The sequence below is a fragment of the Musca autumnalis genome, unplaced genomic scaffold (assembly GCF_047663935.1).
Source record: "Musca autumnalis isolate F117 unplaced genomic scaffold, ASM4766393v1 scaffold_5, whole genome shotgun sequence".
NCBI classification, from domain to species: domain Eukaryota; kingdom Metazoa; phylum Arthropoda; class Insecta; order Diptera; family Muscidae; genus Musca; species Musca autumnalis.
This window is the reverse complement of record NW_027412088.1, coordinates 6859775-6872500: the sequence shown is the minus strand read 5'-3', so window position 1 is coordinate 6872500 and position 12726 is coordinate 6859775. Positions and strand designations below refer to the sequence as shown.

The following is a 12726-nucleotide window of genomic DNA, read 5'->3' as shown; positions in this document are numbered from 1 at the left end:
TATATATATATATATATATATATATATATATAATAATATATATAATATATATTATATATATATAGTATATATATATATAATATATATATAGTATATATAGAGCCTATATGGCGCATTGTTCTCTTCGGTAGCCGCACGACACTCCTGTAGTGGGATTCTCTAACTCATATTTTGAGTTACCGACAAAAATCGGTAACATTAAAAGGCAAAGTTATGAATGAAACGTTCAAATAAAAGTTCACAACACGGTTGCTATCGGTAGAACTTTACGACTACTTTTTTGGTCGTTAACTTACCGAATAATATCGTTAATTACCGAAATGAAAAGCATTTTAATTAGACAATAGCACTACTGATCATACCATGGGTTTCTTGGTGGAGGTATCTTGCATCCATGTATTGATTTTGCGGCTGTTTGCATGGAGTGGGCAGTACACTACTGTGCTGGTATATTATCGGGATCAGGAGTGCTTTGATTAAGCATTTGGGCCAGTCGAATGGAAAATGATGTGGCTATCAGCTGCGTTTGCAGCTAACCGATACTCAACTTTTGTGTTGTGTCTATTCGTACTTTATTTGCTACGTTTAATCGGATACGTACCTTTGCTGCAGCAGGGAGGTGGTCCGAGTCTATCTTTGCTCCTCGGAACGATCTTACATCCAACACGCTCGATAAATGTCTTCCAGGTATCACAACGTGATCAATTTGATTTCTTGTTCTTTGATCTGTAAACAGCCAGGTGCCCGTATGAATGTCGAAATACTTAGAGCAGGTATCCGCCTTAAAGTGTTGTTGTGGCACTGTACCATCTTGTCTGTACCATCCCCTGTCTGTCAATTGTTTGGTACCTATCGCTTCTTAGTCGTCCATTTCTACATAAAACTTGCACTCATTTTAATATGTAGATTGAAATGGCTCGTCCGTAGAGCTGTCCCAAAATAAGTCTGTTCCAGTTCTTCGCCATGAAGCCTAAATATTGTCGTATCCGTCTGCAATAAGTTTTTTAATAATTATGAACCGATACACTGTGCAACAGCGCCATATATTGCCTGAAATATCTTCACTTGTCAGCATCACATCGTTGGCTTCTTTTCATGCCGTTCGGCATTTCCATCAAAAACACTGTAGTAGAGAAATCCAACAAACAAACAAAACCGAAAAACCATCACAACCAACATCAGCAAAAATATTTGATAAGCAAAAGCTGTCGTCACAGCCACTTGTGGTGCAAATACTAACGAAACCTTTTTTCTGTTATTTATCTTTTTTCCAGATGTTGCCAGATGTTTATAAACAAGAAAACGGGAGATTTGCTTTCATAGGTAAGCAAAAAGTATCGCAATAATTCCGGAATTGAGAAGCACAAAAAGACACCTACGGAAGTACATGCGTACAAAGATGGATCTTAACTACAATATGCAAAGTGGTTAACAAAGGAAAAATGTTAATATCTTATACGCCTTACACTTTGATCCCCTTATTTGTATTATAATCACCCAGTCATTGCAAGACCACCTAGTATGGCAACATTGTCTTCGTCCCCAATAACACTTGTCGTGTGTTGTTTGCTTTTCTGCAACGATGATGCCTTAACTTGGCCCCCCTCTATCTCTCTCCCGCTCGACCCTTGAGTCCAACAAAAACTCATATCTGAGAGGAGTTGCTGCGTTGAGTACAACAGTCTGTGCAAAATGAATTTTTCAAAGAGATGAAGTAAAAATATGAAAATAAAGAAGAAATACTGAATTACTGAAATACTCGTAAAATGACGTGACGTTTCGTGATGTGCGTGACGTGGTGAGGTTTCCACCCGTCTCTTCTGGTTGCTCTTTTTCGTAGTTGTTGTTGCTTTTTTGTACATATTTACGTTACATATTTTTTGTTTTCTCTTTTTAAGTCTTTAAGAGTTTTATTTATTTGTAAAAAATAAGAAAAAAAAAATAACATAACAACGTAAAAAACTGTGCAGTATAGAACTTAAGAAAAGCGAAACAAAACTCACCCTGTGCAAAAATAGATTGAGAAGAGACACGAGAAGAAAAACTTTTAGAAAAGCCAATCAAATGAAATTGAATTTCATTGGATACCATAAAAAGATGCAAACATAACCTTAATTTAACAATAATTTTAGTTTTATGTAAATATTATAAAAACTTAAGTGTTTTTTTTTAATTTTAAACATCTCTAAGATGTCAAAAATTAAAATCCTACACCTGGAATGATGCAATTTCAATATGTTTTAAACTACCTAAAATTAATTCTGATTTTGTTTTCCTAATTTTAAAGTTACCTTTTAATATTTAAAAATACATATACAATATTTTAGTTAGATTAATATTGAATAATATTATTTTAATACAATTCTGAACTGTAAAAAATATACCAAACTCTACATACCTTGAATTAAAATAAAAAGGAATAAACTTAATATGTAGAACACCTTGTAATATTAATAAGTTTCCTGTCTCTATAGAAAATACAATTACATTTATTTAAATAAACAATTAATATTAATCCCGCACAAGGCTAATAACTATATAAAACAAGCTAAATTAAAAACAATTAAGTGTTAGTTTTAAAACTTTTTAAGCACAATACCTATTAGTTTAATGAAAAATCACTGATATTGAAATGGAAAAAAACTACAACTGACAACTTCTACAACAACAACAGTACTCTAGTAAATCTTTTAGAATGAAAAACCTATCCGCTAAATAAATTCCTCAAATACGAATTCAAAACAACAAACAAACAAAAACCAATCAACAACCACTTTAGATGTTTAACTAAAATAAATGTACTCTCAACGTACATACATACATACTGCGCATATACAACTAGAACTACAAACATATAAAGTAAGTATGTATGAACGTATTTATGGTAATCATAATCTTAGTAATGTTATTCTTTTCAAATAAACAAAAAAAAAGTTATCAAAATATTTAACACAATAATACACCAATAAAATGAAATACATACTTATAACAATGAAAACAAAATCCGCATATCTTTTTTTCATATTCAAATTTTGGGGAAAGGGTTACATACGTTTACCCAAGGGTAATGTGGCAATAATGGTAATGGGCAGAATTGGATGGTAAGTATTCATTCTGGTGAATTCCAAAATAATCACCATAAGATAATCCTAATTTATTGTCATAAATTTACGTAGACCTATTTAGGGGTCTATCTATTAGATTACGAAGCGTAAACTTGTTTCGAGTTAACATTCATTCATTATTAAATATACATATAATATTTAGTGATTCGTTCTGCGTTTTTGACTATGATAAAAAACAACTAAGAAACGGTCGATATACATATGTATGTATGTATACAGTTGACGGTAATGTAAGTATTACGATATTTTTGACATTTATTTCTGTTCTATGAGTCAGAAAATCATTTTGTTTGTGATGAAAGCAAAGTAGTTGATATTCGTATGAATAGTATTTTACAAAAATGAAATTTGTATATGTTTACAATGAAATTTGCGAAAATTTCATTTCATTTCTTTATTTTTATGACATTTCGGGTTTTATCAGATATATACATACATATAAAGAGTTTAGGAAATTTAATTTTCCTTTTCTACTTAATTATAATATTTGTTTGTAACAATATGATTTATGATTAAACATTTTGATATTAGATACATAAGGAAAAAAATTAAACCTTAAAATTGTTTGACTAGATGGGGGTTGGATTTTTACATCCATTTATGAAACAAGTTCATTTATGTGAGTATAGGACGAAGAAATACATCTTGTCTCAAAATTGGTCCTGAATATTTCAAGTTTTTCCTTAACGAGCTGAAATCCGGAAAGGGAGTGCAGTCTTTGCGTGGATACAATTCACGTCTTCGGAGCAGTGTTGCCGAATTTGCTGATTTATCGTCATTTTGACGATTTTTTGACCCAAAATTGAAAAATGACGATTTGACGATTTTATGGTCCAAAATGACGATTTTTCACCTAAGCCAGAAATACATGAAATAAAAGACGTTAACTACATTTTGACCAAAGTTTCACGAAAGATTTTAGGGAAAGCAATGTTCCAAACTCGATTTTTGATCTTTTTAATGTTTTATAGCAATTTCCAGATGGATTGGCTATATTTAGGCACATATCTGGCATATCTAGGCACAGGTATTTCATAGTTTTTGCCCCACATTCAAATTACATGAGCTGATAAAATATTACTTATACATATTTTGTTATAAAAAATATGAGTCCAGCTTTATTAACTTCCTACAAATGCAATCTTTAAGCTGTCAGCCAGTTTTGAATGAAAATTTTTATCGATTTTCGACTGACCAACAACCAAAATGTACGTGTACGGGCAAATATGGACAGTCACACTATCAAGCAAGCGATATTTGAGCTAAGCTACCATTTAAAATGACAATGTGTACCCAGCTTTACCATACTACATTGCTTCAAACTCGATAACCATAGGGAAACTATCATCTTCTGAAAGCTGTTTTTATTGCAGTATTTAAGTGATATTGGGTTAGATTTATTGCTGTGGATTGTATATCTTATGTTGTCAGTCTCATTTACAAAAATAGCAGCGAAAAATCGCATTAAACGGTAACCAAACCGAGTTTTGGACCATGTTGACGATTTTGTGACGATTTTTCAAATATTGTTGACGATTGGACGATTTTTTTGACGATTTCTGATCAAAAACTGTCGGCAACGCTGCTTCGGAGCCCCAGTAAAGGAAATAACGTTGGAATTGAGGATTTTGTGTTTCTGAAATAGCTGGTGGACGGAAGGAACCAGTAAATAAAGAAAGCCTAATAATAATAGGTACGTAAATGCAAGAAACCACATTTTAGCGACAGGATATAAAAACAACAACAAACAATATTTAATACCGAAATGGTGAATTCTGATGTTGTTATACTACCTACATATTTGAATTGATATGTAATTTCATTTAAGTACTATTTGGAATACTTTAGTTAGATTTTCCAAAAATCGGACGTGTCTCACCCCTATAAATCAGCAGCGAGGTATTTCAATTTATGGCTATCTATCTCTATCTGTTCATCCAAATCCCAACTGTACCACATTTAGTACTTTTTGTACCCATAAGTACGAATTTTCAAAACTACTTCCATTCTATACTCCAACAGTAACATAAGTACGAATTACCAATAAACAATCGTAATTCTAAATTTGTGGATTCCACCTCTGTCCGTTCACCAAAATCCAAATTGTACCAAATTTAGTACAATTTAATACTTTTCGTAACCAGAAGTGCGAATTTCTAAAACTACTTACATTCTTCACTCAAACAGTAATCTTAATTCAAAATTTTAGGAGTCCAGTTCTATCCGTTCACCAAATCGAAACTATACCAATTTTAGTACCATTTAGTACTTCTTGTACCAATAAGTACGAATTTTCAAAAATACTTCCATTCTACACTCCAGCAGTAACCTTAATTTCAAATTTCAGGATGTCAGCTCTATCTTTTCCCCCAAATCCAAATTGTACCTAATTTAGTACAATTTAGTAATTTTCGTACCCATAGGTACGATTTTCCAAAAAAACAATCGTAATTCTAAATTTCTGGATTCCACCTCTATCCGTTTACAAAAATCCAAACTGTACCAATTTTAGTACCATTTAGTACTTTTTGTACCCATAAGTACGAATTTTCAAAACTACTTCCATTCTTCACTCAAACAGTAACCTTAATTCAAAATGTCAGGATTCCAGCTCTATTCGTTCACCCAAATCCAAATTGTACCAAATTTAGTACTTTTCGTACACATGTGTATATTTTTCCAAAACCACCTCATTGTACTTTTTATCCTTGATTCTCACTCCAATTTTCAACCTTTAAGCTTCATCGGTTTACAAAATACGAATTGGAACCACATTTAGTAAATTTTAGTACTTTTCGTACACTTATATCTATCTAAAAACCTTTTGGTACATCTATCCAATACTTAGAGTTGTGCCAAAGGAACTATATGGAACTATCTCGTTCACTTGGCAGTTCCAATGGCCCACATTTTTCTTTGAACAAACTGCGTATACTTAACATCACACGTTATATTTCATGATGTTACTCATACGTTTTGGAACTAGTACAAGGAACTAGGAACTAGATTACCCAACTCTACCAATACTCTATCAGTGATCCTCACCCAATTTCAGAACTCTAGTCTACCTGTTCGCCATATTCAAATGATACCATATTTAGTAACTTTTAGTACTTTTTGTACCGTTCTAGTTCGAATTTCCAATAAGGCAAAATTTTAAGATTCTAGCTCTAGCCGTTTAGCCTGGGCGTTGATTACACTGTGCAGCAGCATTTTTGGGGGGTGAAAAATTTCTTTTGGAGATGAAAGCCATTGATGAGTATACTAAGAACCCAAAAGGACATTTTCGCCATAGGTCAAGTTTCTGAGATATCGCGCGATGAAGTTTTTGATTTTTTCCCTGTAATACTTGGGAAAATAGCTAGATATCTCTGTTTGGCTTTATTGTAGCTTCGTTTTGAGGTGACATGTCTGCAGTGAAATCGATTGGCGAATCTTTTTGTAGAACATTTAATTCTTCTAACTCAATGCCTTTCATGTCCTGTTTGTCCTTTATTTCTTGAACCGTAGTGTCCCTTATCCAACATTTCAAGATTCTAGCTCCTATAGCCGTTTAGCCTGGGCGTTAACACGACTTTTGTTTCAACCTTTTTTTCGTTTCTTGTTCTTGAGATAAAGCTCAATATCAACTCCAAATTTTACCCAGAATTTCGTTATTTTCGGATACAAACAAATACTTTTTGTTGGTTTTTCGACACTAATATATCAAGGAGATGTTGTACGCACGATTCAAAAAGTTTTTGAAATAATTATGGTGAATATATTTAAAAAAAAATATAGAAAACATACGACGGACCTTGTAAAAATTGCATATTTTGAGAATTTTAAGCTGTAGTTACGTCATCGGGGGAAGTCGTAGGTTCTTCATATGGCATACCGGATATGCTTAGGGTGTTCCAGTATTCAAATAAAGTCCAACTCCTTTATAAGTATAGACAAATCTTATGAGAGCGGTAAATTTAAAACCCAAAATTGTGAATAAAAAGTATCAATAAAAGTTGACAGCACTTTTGAGATCGATAGGACTTAGCGATAACTTTATTACCGAAATTATAAGCATTTTATTTTTACCGATTTTTGTCGGTAACTCAAAAAACGAGTTACAGAATTCCACTACAGAAGTGTCCATTTGCAACAAACAAGGATGAATTTTACAATCTCATTGGTGTGATTGATGCCACCTGCGTAGGCCAGCTACTTTATTTCTTTACCAACATATGCCAGCTAATTCATTAGAGAAAAGTTCAAATTATTAGAAAAGAGTATGTAAAGTAAATTTTCGTTCACTCCGTTCTTAGTTAATATTTGGTATTAAATGTAAAATTTGAAAGTTCTGATTTCTAAACATTCCAGATATCAACGGTACCAAAATTTATACTCTTCTGGTCCGTGCTAGAAGCTGGAAGAATATACTATTTTCGAAATGTTTACTATATTGTCCATTATAAATTTCAGTTCTATTCGTTCCCCCAAAGCTTATAGTTCGCATTTCTAAATCAACCCGATAAATTCGCTATTATTGTGAATGTAGCGTTTCTTTAAATATCAAACAAAATATGCAGCATATTTTTACCGGAGCCATCCCTATACATTCGCTGAAAATTTCAGTAAAATCGGTTCATTAGTTTTGTAGATGTAACATATTTTAAAAAATGAGCGTTGTTAAGTCTTTGGGTCCAAAATAATAATAATAAGATCGAAGACACAACCACAATTGTCTCGCAAATTTATTTCCAAACCGGTATATTCGTAATTATTATAAATATAGCATTTTTAAAAAATTTGTAGCCTATTTTTACCGGGGGCTATCACTGCACATACCAATTTCAGGAAAATCGATTCAGTAGTTTTTGTAGATAAGATAAAAATTTAAGATTTAAAAGTGGGTGTAAAATTGGACTTGGCCAAATTTTCTTTGCATAAAAACATACGTCGGGTTATGGCGAACATTTCACAAAAAGAGTAATCCAAATTGGCCGTTCTCAACTGATGCCATTACCAACGAACGACAGTTGATTTTTATTTATATAGATTATAATTATGAATATTTTGTTTTTTTATATTAATTAGCGTTGATTGAATGCCCTTTATTTCGAATACAATGCAGCTTATCCATACGACATGCAATGTAAAAATCGTTTTCCTTCACCACATCTTCCATGAAAAAACACAACAATTGATGTTTTATTGCTTGCAAACAAACATCCATCCACACAGTCACAAATACCTACATCCATATGCGATACCGACAACAAACCCTCAATTAGCTTAAGTACCTGTTTCCTCATCCCACTAATTTCAACTAATTACGTATTTTGCAGGCATTTATCACTGAAATACCCCAAAGGCCACCCACACAACGTGAATGGGGAAATGGTAACTCTCTTCTCGCCGTGTCTCTTGCCTAGCTCTTCCATATTACAACATCAACAGACGTCAGTCATTCCCTTCATTGCCATTAATTTGACATTTACTTTTAAAACTTTTTCTTTGCCTGCACCTCCTCCAGAATGTAAACAACAAACAACAGAACAGCACAGCCAGCAATTGAACAGAAAAGTCGTGTCGTAGTGAAATTAAGAAAATTTAATTAAAAATTCTCAGGGAAAAGTGTAGAAAAATGACTTTGTAATGAAACGGACATACACGGGCGGCGCATGGGAAGTGAATGAAAAAGAAACAAGCGAAGTCAAGAAGTGAATGAAACGAAGTGAGTTTGAGTTTTTCTTTTAATTAATTTTAAGTGCAACCGGCAACAGAATGGGCAACAACGACTGACGATAAAAGCTGTCAATGTTTATTCGTGGGTTTGTTGATGTTTTTTCAGTTCGTTCGTTTTGTTTGTTTTCGTTTCGGTTATTATGCGAGTGTACTTATGTACCCAGCAAACCAAAATCGGAAGAAACATTAGAGTTCGAACCGAATTCAGTCCGAAAGTCGGAAGAAGCATTTGAGTTCGGATGCGAATTCCGTCCGATCTCTGACCGAAAGTCATATGGCGTGGTTGAAGTATTCTTTGACCGAAAATCGGATGTTTTGCCGACTTTCGGACCGAATTCGGTCCGTACTCTAATGAACTATCGTATGAATTTCTAATTTATTATTAAAGGTTTTAATGTCATTTAAGGCTATTCAATGTGCGTGCACCACTTTGTCAATTGGTAAAAAGCGATATGTCTTCTAAACAGTGGAGCACAATAAATTCATCAGCAGGATCTGCGAAAATGTAAATGTATTACAGTGGAATCGCAATAATTCGTGCCTCGATAAATCGAAAATCTCGATAATTCGTATAAGCTGTCGGTCCCTTTCCTTCACATTTTAACCCCACTAAATTGAAAATCTCGATATTACGTATAAAATGACCGGTCCCTTCGATTACGAATTATCGATGATCTACTGTAATATATAAATTACTTATATTCACATATTAGAGTTGATAAAACATACGACTTTCCACGGAACAGTGTTGAAGTTTGAAGAAACTCTTTACTTTCACTCAGAGAGAGAGAGAGAAATCTTCAGACAAGTCGGACAGAATTCGGAGCGAAGTCGGTCAGACGCGTCGAGAAACACTTCCGACTTTGTGCAGACACGTCGGACGTCCGACATTTGGTTTGGTGGGTATGTATGTTCAAATGAATATGTGCGCGTAGACTGCGTGTTGGCACAAAAGGTCAGTGTTTTTGTTATTGTTGTTGTTACAATTTAAAATAAATGGCGCATCGTGTTTGTGGAGTATTTTTTATTTAACTTTTAATTGTTGATGTAAACAACGATGATCATAAAAGGGTTACGATAATATTATTGAGCTATGCGTCCGCATTGATGGGGCTCCAGTGTGACTACAACCATGGAAATTAAAAAAAAAAAAAACGATACTCTCTAAAGCTAAGTACGCTAATATGGAGAATTTTGATTTTGTATGTTTTCGATTAAGATGTATGTACATATGCATGTACATTTGAACAATAGGGTGACAAAAAAAAACACTTTTCCACCTACATCAGGAGGAGGCAGAGAACATTTTTGGGTCTCTCTTGTGCTCTCAATGAGCGTAAATTTGTTGTTGTTCACAACGTGTTAGCATCTACACAGGCTGTGAGCGATAAGAAATTTACGCTCACTTAGAGCACATGGGCTCTCTTGTGAGTCACAATGCCTCCTCCTGACCTACATTTTTCAGGCTACATCAAATTCCGAAATATTTCATATTCGACTGGTACAAATTTAATTCTAAGGGCCATTATTATACAGTGACACAGAAAAGTATACATACACCCTACATAAATGCAGTTTTGGCTAAATCGTTGGGTTTTTTACAGCAACAACTGCACTGTGTGGTTCCTTGGTGACAAAATAACCATAATTACACAAATTTATTTTAATCTAATACGTTTATTTAGTACAATTAAAGAAATTCAATTTTCACAACACAGAAAAGTATACATACACCCCAAGGAAATACGAGTATTATCGTAAAATTTATGGAATTAGTAGCAAAATTTACACATTTTTTAGTTTTGGCGAATGTCTCTAGGTGTCTGAGATATATTTTAGAGAAAAGAAAATAATTTTTGGGGGTCAAATGCCGTTATTTAGGGTCAAATTTCTTATATACCTCGTTAAAGCTGACCCTTGCTTAATTTTTTGCGTTTTTAGGTATTGTTCTTTATAAAAAGCACAAAATTCGTATCAGATTGCAAATCTTGAGACCCTAGAAAGGTTTGAAGTTTTTTTTGTGCATAATATACCTTTCTGAACGTCGATAAATGCACGTTTTCCCTCAAATTTCTTAGGAAGTTAATATTTTTGCCTGCGGCCCTTTTGATTTTCCAGAAAGTAATTTGAATATTTTTACAAAAACTTTTTATCTTCTTAAATTGTGAAAATATTTTTGTAAAAAATCGCGCGATTTTTTCAAAAATATTTTCGCCTGTGGCGCTTTTCGTTTTCCAGAAAGTATTTGAATATCTTTACAACAACTTTTGATCTTCATAAATTGTGAAAATATTTTTATAAAAAATCGCGCGATTTTTTCAAAAATATTTTCTTTTACTTTTGGTTTTCCAGAAAGTAATTTGAATATTTTTACAAAAACTTTTTATCTTCTTAAATTGTGAAAATATTTTTGTAAAAATCGCGTGATTTTTTTTTCAAAAATATTTTCGCCTGTGGCGCTTTTCGTTTTCCAGAAAGTATTTGAATATCTTTACAACAACTTTTGATCTTCATAAATTGTGAAAATATTTTTGTAAAAAATCGCGCGATTTTTTCAAAAATATTTTAGCCTGCGGCGCCTTTTGTTTTTCTGAAAGTATTTAAACAGTATTACAAAAACTTTTATTTTCTTAAATTGAAAAAATCGAGCGATTTTTTACAAAAATATTTTCCCTGTGGCGCTTTTTGTTTTTCGGAAAGTGTTTGCAAATTATAACAAAAACTTTTTATTTTCTTAAATAGTGAACATATTTTTTTAAAAATCGCACGATGTTTTTAAAAAATATTTTCGCCTGCTGCGCTTTTTTTCAGAAAGTATTTGCTAATTAAAAAAAAAAACTTTTTTATTTTCTTACTTTATATTTTCCTGCAGGCAGAATTTTTCATTTTAAATAGGTTTGAAGGCAAATTTTGAATATAGTTCGATTTGTATTGGCTACTACTTATTTTGTACTTAATATTCCTAAAAAAATTAAATCAATTATAAATTATATTATGAAATGAAAAATAAAATAAATAAAAATCATTCAAATTTTAAAAACGGACATAACTCCCATTGGGACTTATGTCCGCTAAGGGGGGTAGGACATAGGTCCCAAAAAAATTGGGAGTTATGTCCGCAATCCAAGGCGGACATAACTCCCAAAATCGTTTTTGGAGTTATGTCCGTTGGGAGTTATGTCACGGCACCGGTTTAATATATTTTAACGGTTTTTTGGAAATTCAAAGTGAAAATAATTCTGAATTAATATTTTGTGACAGTAATTATAAATAAAACTAAATACCAATAAAAAGGGGCGTACAAATAGTTTTGGCCAGAAAAATTGGATTTCAGACCAGTGTGCATCGTTATGACTCTTTTTCAGTAGATTGTTGGAGCGGCCTCATTTACAATGGTACATTATATTCCGGAGTAAGTCTGTATGTTTACACGAAATTCGTTTCAGACAATTTGGAGTCTATTTAGCCATGTCCGTCCGTCTGTCTGGCTGATGCGCACGGTAACTCTCGAACGGATCAACTGATTCGAACCAAATTTTGGGTATCGTAATATTTTGTCCAAACTTAGTTTAAGTTTGAAGATGGGCCACATCGGTTCACTCCTTCGGGTACCTCCCCCACAAAAGTTCAAAATTTGTCAGTAAAATGGTGTAAACGATGACTCTCGAAGGGAGCAATCGATTTGGTCCAAACTTTGCACATCGTATTATTCCTTCCAGGTATAGATCGGGTTCGAATATGGACTATATTGGTCCACTTCTTCAGGTATCTTCCACACAAAATTGGGATAAGTGAAGTTTAAGAGCTCCTCTCGGATCGTTTTGAAATTTGTTTCAGTAAGTTGTCCTTGCGGCTCTCTTTACGGCGGTACAATTTTCTT

General features: G+C 33.1%; 2 long non-coding RNA genes across 2 annotated transcripts in view; one reads left to right on the top strand and one right to left on the bottom strand.

Annotated features, from left to right (window-relative positions):
- Nucleotides 1-12726, bottom strand: part of LOC141406538 (uncharacterized) — a 376869-nt gene that overhangs the window by 235436 nt on the left and 128707 nt on the right. The gene's annotated exons all lie outside the window — the stretch shown is intronic.
- Nucleotides 8652-12726, top strand: part of LOC141406537 (uncharacterized) — a 217637-nt gene continuing 213562 nt past the window's right edge. The window contains exon 1 of the long non-coding RNA XR_012413425.1: nt 8652-8835. This is a non-coding gene — a long non-coding RNA (uncharacterized lncRNA). The remainder of the gene's footprint in view (nt 8836-12726) is intronic.